The 12,102-nt window shown below is 38.0% G+C and overlaps 1 pseudogene; it reads left to right on the top strand.

The window, feature by feature from the left end:
• The window catches only part of LOC122326997, a 79,240-nt pseudogene that overhangs the window by 47,148 nt on the left and 19,990 nt on the right, over window positions 1-12,102 (top strand).

Below are 12,102 nucleotides of genomic sequence, written 5' to 3'. Positions count from 1 at the left end.
GCATTAGTAATGCTGAAATTAGCATTAACTAAGATGAATAAATGCTGTAGAAGTATTGCTTATTTTTAGTTCATGTTAACTAATGTAACTAATGTCTCGTACACTCTCCAAACTTGTGCTTATTTTATGTGAAATAATGAACATCGGAAAGCTGAAAATTGTTTTTCAAGAGAACAACATTTAATTGACAATTTTATAACATTACAAACATATTTACTATCATTTTTCCTTGCCGAATAAAATATTAATTTCTTTAAAATAAAACCTACTGACCCTAACCTTTTTAACTTGATTTATGTAGTAGTATTATGTGGACCGTTGGTATCATGACTACTATCGATTCTAATTCAACTTCTTCTTTTCTCTCTCTTCAGTGATCTGAAGCGCAGAGTGAGTATTCTGATCGACGGTTCACTCATCATCTCCCAGGTGAAACCTGAGGATGCTGGGAAATACACCTGCAGCCCGAGTAACAGCCTTGGGCGCCCACCTTCTGCATCAGCGTACCTGACCGTGCATTGTGAGTCAGTTTGCTGATACACAACTAGAGACGCTACATCTTTGTCTTTTCTGATGCCCCTAAAAATTCTCACTGCCTTGCACGGTGCAGATGCTAAACTACAGCTGCAGTATGTAGGCGAGAAACAACCAGAATAGAATCCGTTTGGTATTTGTTACAGTACTCTGCTGATCAGTGGAGTTGTCCAAAAAGCTTTTGTTTTGTTGAATGTGGTGATCATGTGTGTTATTATTCAGCATCTTGTGAGAATGACCTAAAGCATGCTTCTAAAACTAAGGGCATCTGACCTTTTGTGCACACGATCAGTGTCGCAAATGTGCTTATGTCAGTTTAGTTAGCTGGTAATCGTAATGAAGTAATTGTACAATTAGTTGTAAATAGTTCAAAATAGTATTTGATCAAAAATACAGAAAAAGAATGAATTTTGTTAAATAATATTGCAATTTACAATAACAGTTTTCTATTTGAATACACTTTGAAATATAATTTGTAGAGAAAAAATATTTTCAGCATCATTACTCTAGTCTTCAGCGTCACTTGTTGTTTCATACATAATTTGAATATGTTGATTTTTAATCAATGTTGGAAACCTGGACCTGTGATACTTTTATTTAGGTCCTTTAATAGAACCGCGATTATTAAAAATTTTGTGTTACAACGTAACACTGCTATTCAGCGCTGCTTCACAGAAATGAGTTATATTTTAAAGTATAAAAATAAGAAACTTTTTTTGATCAAATACATACAGCCTTGTTTAAAAGATCTTACTGATCCCAAACCTTTAAATGTTAGTGATTTGCTGAAATGAAACCGAACGGTGGTGATGTCCTACATTACTTATGATACAATGACAACCTTTCACTGTAACAAATTCTTTTAGATAAAGCCCAATTCCCAGTTGCCTATTGTATTACGTAATGTCATGACATAATAGAGGAGGAATTCTCCTTCATCCTGAATCTGTGACATTGGTCTCACTGGATTGAGCGTGAAAACTCAGTAACAACCTTCACTACTGGATTATGCCTTTTCATCACAGGCCAAATCATTATTGTGTTTTCACATTGAGACCATGTATGCAGAATAATGCGGTATAACAGTTTTTCTTACAGTGTGATCATTTATAATTGATGAAAGGGTTACTTTAGTCTCCCGGCGTATTCCGTCTCAGTACATTGGCACGAGGGTGTATTAGCTTCAACTGCCGCTGTTGGGCAGGCTGACGCTTTCTATTTGCAGCCGAGAGATTGGAATGGCCTTCTGTCCCCGGAGTCTGGAGCTGAATTGAAACAGTGACCTTGAGTCAGTAAGCTAGCAGATCACTCAGTCACGGCTCACATCCTCCACGCCAATAGACTGATGCAAAGACCATGGTTTTTCTAGACGATGTTGAGAAAAAAAAACACCAACAAAACCCAAACATGTTGCATTTGCAGTTAATAGTGACAGGGATGAATGCTGCAGAAGTGGCTGTGGTATCCAAGGCAACAGACATTTCATATTCCCTTGCTCAGAGGAAGCCTGTGTCGGACCAGTTCGAAGTGGCGGAAAGGGATTACATCATAGAATTCCCAGGCCGCGGGAATTTTCACCCGTCTTCCGAATCAGTCTCACTTGGTCTGGCCGCCCATGTGTGTAGCGAGCAGAGGCGCGGAGAAAGTGTATTTGACAGTAAGTGTGAAAAAGGAGGGGTGTAAAGGATGACATCATCCTGTGTGGAAACCCTCTTCTCTGCAGTGACGTCATCTGCAGACGCTCCGGCGGGCTGGAAGCGTGGGCGACGGCGGCCTCGTTGGACGGCTGACGGCATTGCAGGTCCAATCTGTGCGTCGAGATTGCCTGATTATTTTCCTTGCTTTTCGTTGGCAGCCCTGTGCTCCGTCCTCGCGGCTCGCTTTTCTTCTGTTGTGTTCTCAACTCCAGTCCACTCCTCCCATCGTCCCGTCCCTCAGCTCCACTTGTGCTAAAAATAGACCCGGCACTTTGCTGCTGCTGAGATGGAGCAGTGGGTTTCTTCAAAGCGTTCGTTTCGGAACGCCGCTCCCTCTCGTTCTACGGCGTACTGCGGTTGGCTGATGTCTTCACTAACGAGAGGCTGTGATTTATGAGTCACACACAATTGAATCTCTTTTACAGCATTATTGATAGTCTTTGCTTTAGATGTTGTTCATGCAATATAAAGAAGGGAAATGTCATCAGAAATTATACTGTTGTTTATGCTTTGTGGCACAAAGGATCTAATGGGATAATTCACCCAGAAATGAACATCTTTAATCTCTCATCCTCGTGTCACGTTCCAAAACAGTAAGCCCTCGGTTCATCTTCAGAACACAAATTGAGATTTTTTTTTATGAAACCTTTGAGCTGTCTGACCATCCCATACACAGCAATGGATCTTGCTCACAAAAAGTATTCTCAAAACTTCATAAAATCAAGTTTGAACCACTGACGTCACATGGGACTATTTTAATAATGTCCTTACTGCCTTTCTGTGACAGATGCGTTGCTATCTATGCAGGGTCAGAAAGCCAGAGGATTTCAGAAATATCTTAATTTGTGTTACTATGATGATTAAAGACCTTATGATATGTTTGGAATGACACAATATGTGTTTATTTTCTCTATTTATGTATTCACATTTCTTTCAAAAGGTTGGGGTTGTTATTAGATTATAAGACTGCATTTATTTGATTAAAAAAAAGTACAGTTAAAAGTAATTTTCATGTATTTTAAAATGCATTTTATTCCTGTGATGCTGAATTTTAACATGATCTTTCAGAAATCATTGTAATAAGCTGATTTGGTGATCAAGAAAGTGTTGTGAGATTTTAGTGGTAATTAAAAAAAAAAAAAAATTGATGTAAAAGTTTAGCATGGGAAAATTTGTACAAATTTTGCATTAATTTCCATTATTTTGACTTTAGCTATTGTTTCCAAGGCACTTATTGTGCTGTACTACTATTAGCTGAGTAATAGTCTCAATGTGAGTTAGTTCAGGCTATGTGAGAGCAAAAAGTTCTTTATAGTGTACTTCTCAATCGGTAGTTGACTTATTCAGAGGATTTGTGTTAATGTTCCAGACTAATGACTCAGAGAGACATCCGAACAAACTCCTCTCATCTGTCTGACAGTTTAACAATGCACAAGAGCGTCACTCAGATATTTCAACATTTATGCCGTATCTCGTTTCTACTCTTCTTGTGTCTCATAGACCCCTGCCCGTGTGGTAAACATGCCGCCCGTTATTTACGTGGCCATTGGACTGCCGGGGTACATCCGCTGCCCGGTGGATGCCAACCCCGCCTGTCACTTCAGTGAAGTGGAAAAAAGACGGCCTGCCTCTGCGGATAGAGAAGGTGAGTCCAGCAGGACAGTGATCTGAGTGTTTTCACAGATGCTGTCGCTTGGGCCTGTGTGAGATGGGTTTCATTCACAGTTCACACTGATCTCATAGTCTCACACAGACAAAGATCGCTGGCTCCTCTACAACTATAAAGTCAAACTGAGAATAACTGACCTTACAGTGAAGAAACAGGATATCTGTTTCATTCATTCGAACCTTGGTCTTCCTCTGTGCAGTTGGCTCTCAAGAGTAGTGTCCATGCAGCTGAAAATATGTAGGCTTTTAAGGTACATAACAACAATTATCACAAAAGGATTTTAATCAATTCGAAAGCCTTTTAGACACTTTTTTGTGAAAAAATTGAAAGATATAGAAATTTAGGATGCATTATAAAGAAATAATCGTAGCCAGCCATGTAAAACGATAACCTACTAGAGACAGTCTGCTGGTTGGTTATGGTCTACTCCCACTTAGTGTGTCTGCTTTTCAGCAAATTAATTATGTGATTTAGAGATTGCTAATCACCTAATTAATATTCATTATTCAAGCTGATATGGTGTATAAAATGGCCCCTTCCCTTTTTTATTTTATTCATACATAAGTGATTTTATCCATTGTGTCTATTAGCTTCAAACTAATTGCATATCATTCTCAGATGAGAGACAATTTGCAGTTTATATAATTTCTTACATGTATGTAATTTTCTTACAGTAATATAAATGCTTTTACACAAAGCAATTTACTTATTAAAGAACTACTACTGCCCCAAACTGTAAAACGTTTATAATGCTAAGATTAATTCTGTTCATTTGAATATGTTATCACAAAAAAAGTGGACATATCTCTCCCTCTCTCTCTCCTTCAGAGACACACACACACATTAACATACCTGCTAATGTTGCTAGTGCTACTCTTGATGACTTTATCTCTAACATCAACGGCGTTTCACGATTAGCCAAACACTTTTAAGAGATGCACAGACTCTGAGATAATTCACACACTTTCTCACTCTCTCTCTCCATAGTATAAGTGCAATAATTGACTCCAGACTGTTCAATTATTTGAAAAATAATTCACACTCGAGGTGGTGATGCGGCCATGAAATGAAGCTAGTTATTTTTCCAATAATAATCCTTACTTGAAACAGAAAAGTAACCAATGAAATTTTAATAGTATTTTAAAATAAAAATGTAGCTTTTGTAGATATAAGACTTAAAAAACAAATATCTTACTGACCACAAATTTTGAATGGTATTCTACAAAACATCTTGTTCAATACGTTCAGTAAAGAATCAAACATTGCAATGCTCTACTCTCTGAGATACAGGAATCGATTTCCCTGATTGTGTGTGTGCTGTTTCTGTTCCTGTTGCAGTACTTCTGGCTGGAGCCAAATGGAAGATGGGAGCATTCGAGTGTCTGAGGTGACAGAGGACTCTCTCGGCACCTACACCTGCGTGCCTTACAATAGCCTCGGTACAATGGGACAGTCCCCTCCCGCCCCTCTGGTGCTAAAGGTAAAGAATGAAACATGGAGTTTCTTTTCAAGCTTATTTATCTCTTATGATATCATCTTTTTGCATTAATAAAACATGCTGTTTGGTGGTGTATAGGACCCACCCAAATTTCTGGTGGTTCCTGGAGGGGAGTACAGGCAGGAGGCTGGTCGAGAGCTGGTCATCCCCTGTGAGGCAGAAGGAGACCCATTCCCCAACATTACATGGAGAAAGGTAGAAAGCATCCTTATGGATCCTTAAATTGGACTCTGTATCATTGTCAACCCAACTGCAGCATTTGTTAGAGTTGTTTTCTTTTATTGGAGAAGGTAGGGAAGCCCAGCAGAAGCAAGCACAACGTCCTACCGAGAGGCAGCTTACAGTTCAAATCTCTCAGCAAGGAGGACCATGGGGAGTGGAGTGTGTCGCCTCAATGTCGCCACGAGCATCACTGCCAGCACGCGCACCTCCTAGTAATCGGTAGGAGGCGTTGAGACAAATGGCGCTACCCCATGACGCACAAACACGACTTGAGATAAAGTGTTTTTTTCATACAGCGTGAATTTTGATCATGTTAGATTAAAGATTGTTGTTTTCAAGTAAAGGTGCACAAAAACTTTAGTTCATATTTTGCAGGACAACAGCGGTCTTCTGCATAACCTAAAATATCTGAATTATTTAAAAGTCATTGAAATTTCTATATAATTTTATAGATTATACTTTTGGCTAATTACTATGTCTGTGCTCTTTTATTACCTTTGTCATTTTCATTAGTTTCGTTTTCTTTAGCAACATTTCTGATATTCAGTTTTTTTAGAATATTTTATGAATACTAATATTTTATTTCAGCTTAATGCACTGCATTCGTTTTAGCTACATTTAAACTATGTTGAAAGTTAGTCAACTAAATATAATTTTTTTTTAGCTAAACTAAATTGATTGCAACCACTTTGCAACCAAAATTGTTAATTCATTTTTTTTTTTACACAGTGTATTGTTTAAACAAAACTGCTGTGCACTAAATCTTTGTAAAGTATTTCTCATTTATAATTACAGTATTGCGAACAAATAAGGGTGGATTTTATGAGAAAGAGTTAGTTATGATGTCCCTAATCATCCTTTTATATTAATGTAGCTCATTCCAGGGCACTGATATGACTTATCTCTTCATTTCATGTGAAGTCACATTAATAGCACATACCTGAATAGATTTTAGTTTAAAGATTACTTGCTTGATACTTTGAAGTATATTCATACGCAGTATTAATAAGTATGTAATCTTATAGGATATAGCTTATAAATTCAGTAGAGAAAGGTAGCACAAATGCTAACATCCACATTGCCTCTTTCTATTAGTGAGTAGTGCAGCTGTGAACAAACCCTGCCAGCTTAGTCTTTATATTGCTCCCTGCTGTTTTGGCATGTACACCATTTTCTTGGGCACTGTTTGCATTTGTCTGACTGCAGTGAAACTGTCAGTTAAAGAAACTTTCTGATTAGCCGCCAAGCAGCAGCTGCTAGGCTAAACTGTTAGCTATTCAGTGAGTTCCTCTCAGAAAGCTTACTGTAGAAAAGTCCTTTAGTAGGTTGGATTTCTGTGGTGATATTATATGCTGTGAGCGGACTGCTACAAATGGTTTAGTGTCTTAGTATAAAGGGATTTTCCATAGGCTAACAGTTAGCTGCTAAATAAGAGATAAAGGATAAATGATGCACACGGAGTCTGTTTGTTTGTGTTAGCGCTAGTGTTTGTGTGAAGACAAGTGAGCTAATTGCTCTGACCGAGGGCTTTTTCACAGACAACATTTTAGGGAAATAAATGCGTGTGGCCTTAGCATTTGCGTACAAGTGTGTTTGTATTGAGCGTGACAAGTTGTCGTCCTCCCACAGGCACAAGCCCACACGCCCCGCCAAAAGTCCACGTTTCGGTCTCGACGACCTCGGCCAACGTCTCGTGGGAACCCGGTTACGACGGCGGCTTTGAGCAGACATTCTCAGTCTGGTACGGCCATGTGTGAGTCATCCCAGCATGCTTTGCTTTCAGCTTCTTTTCCTAACTGTTGACCTGAGCTCTGCTGCTGCTGTGAGGCTGCTACATTTGGGGGCAATGGGTGGGATGGGGCAAAACCTTTATAGGGGTGAGGTGGCCAGGAGGTCACTCCAATATTGAGCTGGAAACACCGTTAATGTTTGAGCTTGTTAAGTGTTATGGTCAGGACTTTGAATTAATGAGAGAACAGTCTAAGTCTTATTCATAACTTCCAAATAACTTCATAGTGAGAAGTCTTGAACAAAGATAATCATTCCGTGAGTAATACAGACCCACTGTTTTCTTTATTTAGTTTTTTTTTTTTTTTTGTTCTGCGAGCGGTTAGCTAACATGTTGGCCTTGTTAATCTGGCTCATAACGATAGAATTGGAATGGAGTGATCAGGCAGTAAAATCCCTCCACAGAGTCGTTATGAGTCGAGCTGCATGCAAAGTACCTTATTAAGTTGACAAGACAATCTTGGTGTTGTGTGCAGTTTTAAACACTTCAGCACAATAAAAATAATGACATATATATGGGATTCGGAAGAAACAGTCTGCTGCTGAGTGTTTAACATCAGTTGTAACATTTGTTATGGAAAATGCATTTATGACTGTGTAAGATTTTTTTATTATTATAGTCTAAAACTCTCTCTAAAACTACTCTCTCAAGAACCCCTAAACTAAACTAAAATATAAAAGCAGCTTTATATATTTTCTTTTACATTCATGCACACAGACCCATTCAAAATCAATAGTATTGTTATCCATTGTTTATCAATTAATTGCATTTTATTGTTTATGTACTACTATATGTTTATTTTTTATTTTAGTTTGTCGCAATAATTATTTTATGTGCTTTTGTCAATTTTATTATAATTTACAAGTCCCTATTTAGCTTTTTATTTTAACTTAGTTTTTATTTTATTTTAGCTTTAATTTAATTTTAAAGTTGAGTCATTTTAGTTTAACTTATTTCAGTTAGTTCCCAAGAAAACATTTGCAAGTTCTTTTAATTTAATGTCCTTCAAATCATCTATGACTTTTCTTTTTTCGTGTAACAAGCATTTTCTTTCTGGATATATTTTTTTTTGTGTGTGCGTAGAGAATAGAGTGACGTGAGTGTAAGTAAATGATGACAAAACTTTCATGGAAGCAACATATAATAGATATTAATCCTTATAATATAGAAAATAAGAAATTACACTGCAATGTTTAGAAATACTTCTCGGATGTGAACCTGGAGTTTATACATACAGTACAGTGGGAAGCCCTGAGAATTACTTTATGCATTATACAGTATTTATTAATGCAAAGACTTTGACTTGTGCCTTCTCGCAGTTCAGTGCTAAAACGTTTGTGGTATTTTAACCGTACACAGAGAGCCAACTATTGCAAGTAAGTATTTACTGTATTATAATTTGAAAAGTTTTTATTACTTGCTTCAGTAAGGTGACATCCACAGTTTAAGGAGGTGCCCTGAGGTACTTGATCCATAACGGCAACCTCTCGCTTCTGGCTTAATCAGCAGCACGCTCGTCTCTCTCGCCTCTCTTCATCTCTCTGCAGCCCATGCCAGCGCTTTCTGCATCCCTGTGATTCTGCTCCCTGTGTGGTGCTGTCCTCTGCGATATTCACCCGAATATCAGCATTCTATAGCTTTCTGTGCTCCTGCTCCTATAGAATGACACATGCTTCGCAGTAACCTTTGTATGTTTGCTTCGGTGGATACGAGCAAGAACATTTCAATCGTATGTCTTTTAAGGGTATGATTACTTGGGACTCACTCGTTTTAAAACATATTTCTGAATGTCACACCAGGTAACAGATGGCAGCAGTGTTTCGTGGGAATGTAGCATGAACAGGTTTAGCCCGTTAAGTGCGAGCCCTGGAGACAGATTTCACTTCTTTTTGAGCTATTAATAGTCATGAAATGTGGTTTTATGTTTAGAGACACACATAGCTGTTATGGAGAAAACATAAGGGAAAGAGTAAGGATTATTTGGCCTGAGATAACTGTTTATTTTTAACACATTTTAATACATTTGATATTTACTCCTGTTTTTTTTTCTTTAATCAGTCATTACTTTATGCTTCAGTGTCACATGGTCCTTCAATTCTAACATGCTGGTTTTATACTTAAGAAACTTTTGTTATCATCACCATTGAAAGCAGTTGTAATGCTTAATATTTCTAGTAAAACATGGCTTAATATTGCTGTATTCTTTGAATAGAAAGAACATCATTGATTTGAAACAGAAATATTTTATGACAATTTATGTATTTATTCTTGTTTTGTAACTAAGTTGTTAATGCATATTTTTCTGGATAAAAATATTAATTCAATTAAAAAAATAAATAAATGAATCAAAATGTAATTTAATTTATGATTTTCTTCCTCATATAACGGAACCCTGTCTCTATGCGCTCAGTATTTCCTCACAGTTTGTACCTGGTACTAACTTTGAGTCCTTCCGCTAACGCTGCAGTCCACACATGCAAAAGCTAAAGAAGAATAAAGCGCCCCATGGAGGATGAAAGCATGTTAATCCTCACCCAAGGGCCAGACCTTCCTCACGTTCCGCTTCCGACTTCTTCTTAGATCATCATTATCCTCTGGCCTGATGTGTCCACCACGGGTGCCCGAGCAAACCTGTGCCAAGAGCTGACTAAAGGTGTCATTTGAAACATTGGGCAGTGTGACTCATGCTTTAAAGGTTGTGTATGAATGGCCTTTAAAGGTGACCCACGTGAGATTAAACAACAGCTCCCGTCAGCCTCATTGACGCAGATAGTTGGCGTGTTCCTGCTACTTCCTGTGCATTGCAGGAGAGGTGCCGAGCGACCGCTGAGATGCTGTGAATAACACACATCTCAAGAGCCTGTGAACTCTCAAGCTACAAGGGCACGAAGGAAGTAATCAATTAGACCTCAGTGGAATATTATGACTCACAAATAGGAACGGGGCGAAGAATGATGTATACACCCGATTCCTGACTGTTTTTTTGTTTGAAAGTCATTAATATTCCAAACGCAGTGTCATTTCAATAACTCAAAGGATGCCTGGGGTTTAGGACAGCGATCTGTAAGAGAATTATATATGGATGATATGATTGATATAATAGTATATATTGTTACTTTAAATATTTAAACATTTTTAAGGGAAAAAATACATTTCACATTTAAGGAAAAAAAACAACCTTTTCTCTCATGATGTATATGAATATTTTTCTTAGTTGCAAGTTTATGTCTCACAATTAATTTATTCCCCTAATAACGTAATACAAACTTGCAATTCTGAGACTTGTAAAGAAGAAAAAATGAATTGTGAGATAAAAAGTTTATATATATTTATATATATATAAAGCAATTGCAACTTTTATCTCACAATTCAGTTTTTTTATATATTTTAATATATTTTAATATATTTAATGTATTTAATATAACATTCTTATTATTATATTAGTTTCTATATTATACATATTACTTAATATGATTTACTTCTTGTTTAGGTGATCAAATGCGTTTTTAACATATATTCTTATTTTTGTGATGGATTTTCATATTTTAAGACTAGTTTGAATAGTCCTTAAAGGGGCAGTTTATTGCATGGTGTCCTTGCTTGCGTACAATGAAGGTCGAAGAAATTCAGCTTGAATTTAGTCGGGACGTCCAGTGGGAGTCGTTTCATGCATGCCAAGGGCAGCAGTTTATCAGAATGAAGCATGCTGGCTGTAAGTACAGCTACACAAAGTTTTGAGCATGCAAAACTACTTGCGATTTCTATCCGCAACAGGCCATGATGCGACAGTCCAGGGTTTCTGTAGTTAAAAAAAACAATTCATTATTAGCATAAAACATTGCAACCATTCTAGCGGTTTCTAGAGATAGAGATGTATTGTCCACAAGGCTCATTTCAAGCCATAGGTCATTCTCAAGAGATCCAGGGAAAAGGGCTGCAAGGCGTACAAGGCACACTGAAGATCGACGGGGATATTCTTGTAAAGATCAGCGGTCGAAAATGCATTCTTCAGAATTTCCTCTGGGAAACCGTGAGACAGTTTTGTGTTATTGGATATCACTGAGCATTCACACTGAGCCAAACAAGCAGTCTTTTTACGTTTAGCTGCAGGCAGTGCTCTCATCAGTATTGTGAGCGACATGGCGATCATTATAGGAGCGTATGCGCATGCGCATGTACGCTTGTGCCGTGCTGAACTCTTTCCATCTGTGACTCCTCCTGCAGGGTGAAGAGGGAGCAGTTAGGACCGCATGACTGGCTGTCCATGCCTGTGCCCAGCGGGCAGCACTGGCTCCTGGTGCAAGGCCTGGAGCCCGAGACGGCCTACCAATTCAGCGTCCTGGCCCAGAACAAGCTGGGGACGGGCCCGTTCAGCGAGGTCGTCACTGTGAACACACTAGGTTGGCCACCAGCACGATACAACTTACGACAACAAGATCGTCTCTGCCTGACAGAAATGCATTTCTTAGTAGGGACGGGAATGGGAGGGAATTTAAGGATTACAGTAGTTTTGATCCATGTTAGGATGATTATTTTAGTAAATCTGGCTGATACTGATAAGCTGACAATTTTAATGGTTTTGTAAAACTTCTACATGGATATTAGTATTGGAAATACTACAAAATAGTATTGAAATAATATTTTGCCAAAATAAATGGGAAAGAATGCACTAAAATCTGAACTAGTTAAAACA

The sequence above is a fragment of the Puntigrus tetrazona genome, chromosome 21 (genome assembly GCF_018831695.1).
Source record: "Puntigrus tetrazona isolate hp1 chromosome 21, ASM1883169v1, whole genome shotgun sequence".
Lineage (NCBI taxonomy): Eukaryota > Metazoa > Chordata > Actinopteri > Cypriniformes > Cyprinidae > Puntigrus > Puntigrus tetrazona.
Note: the sequence above shows the minus strand (reverse complement) of the source record. Positions and strands in the feature narration are given on the sequence as shown.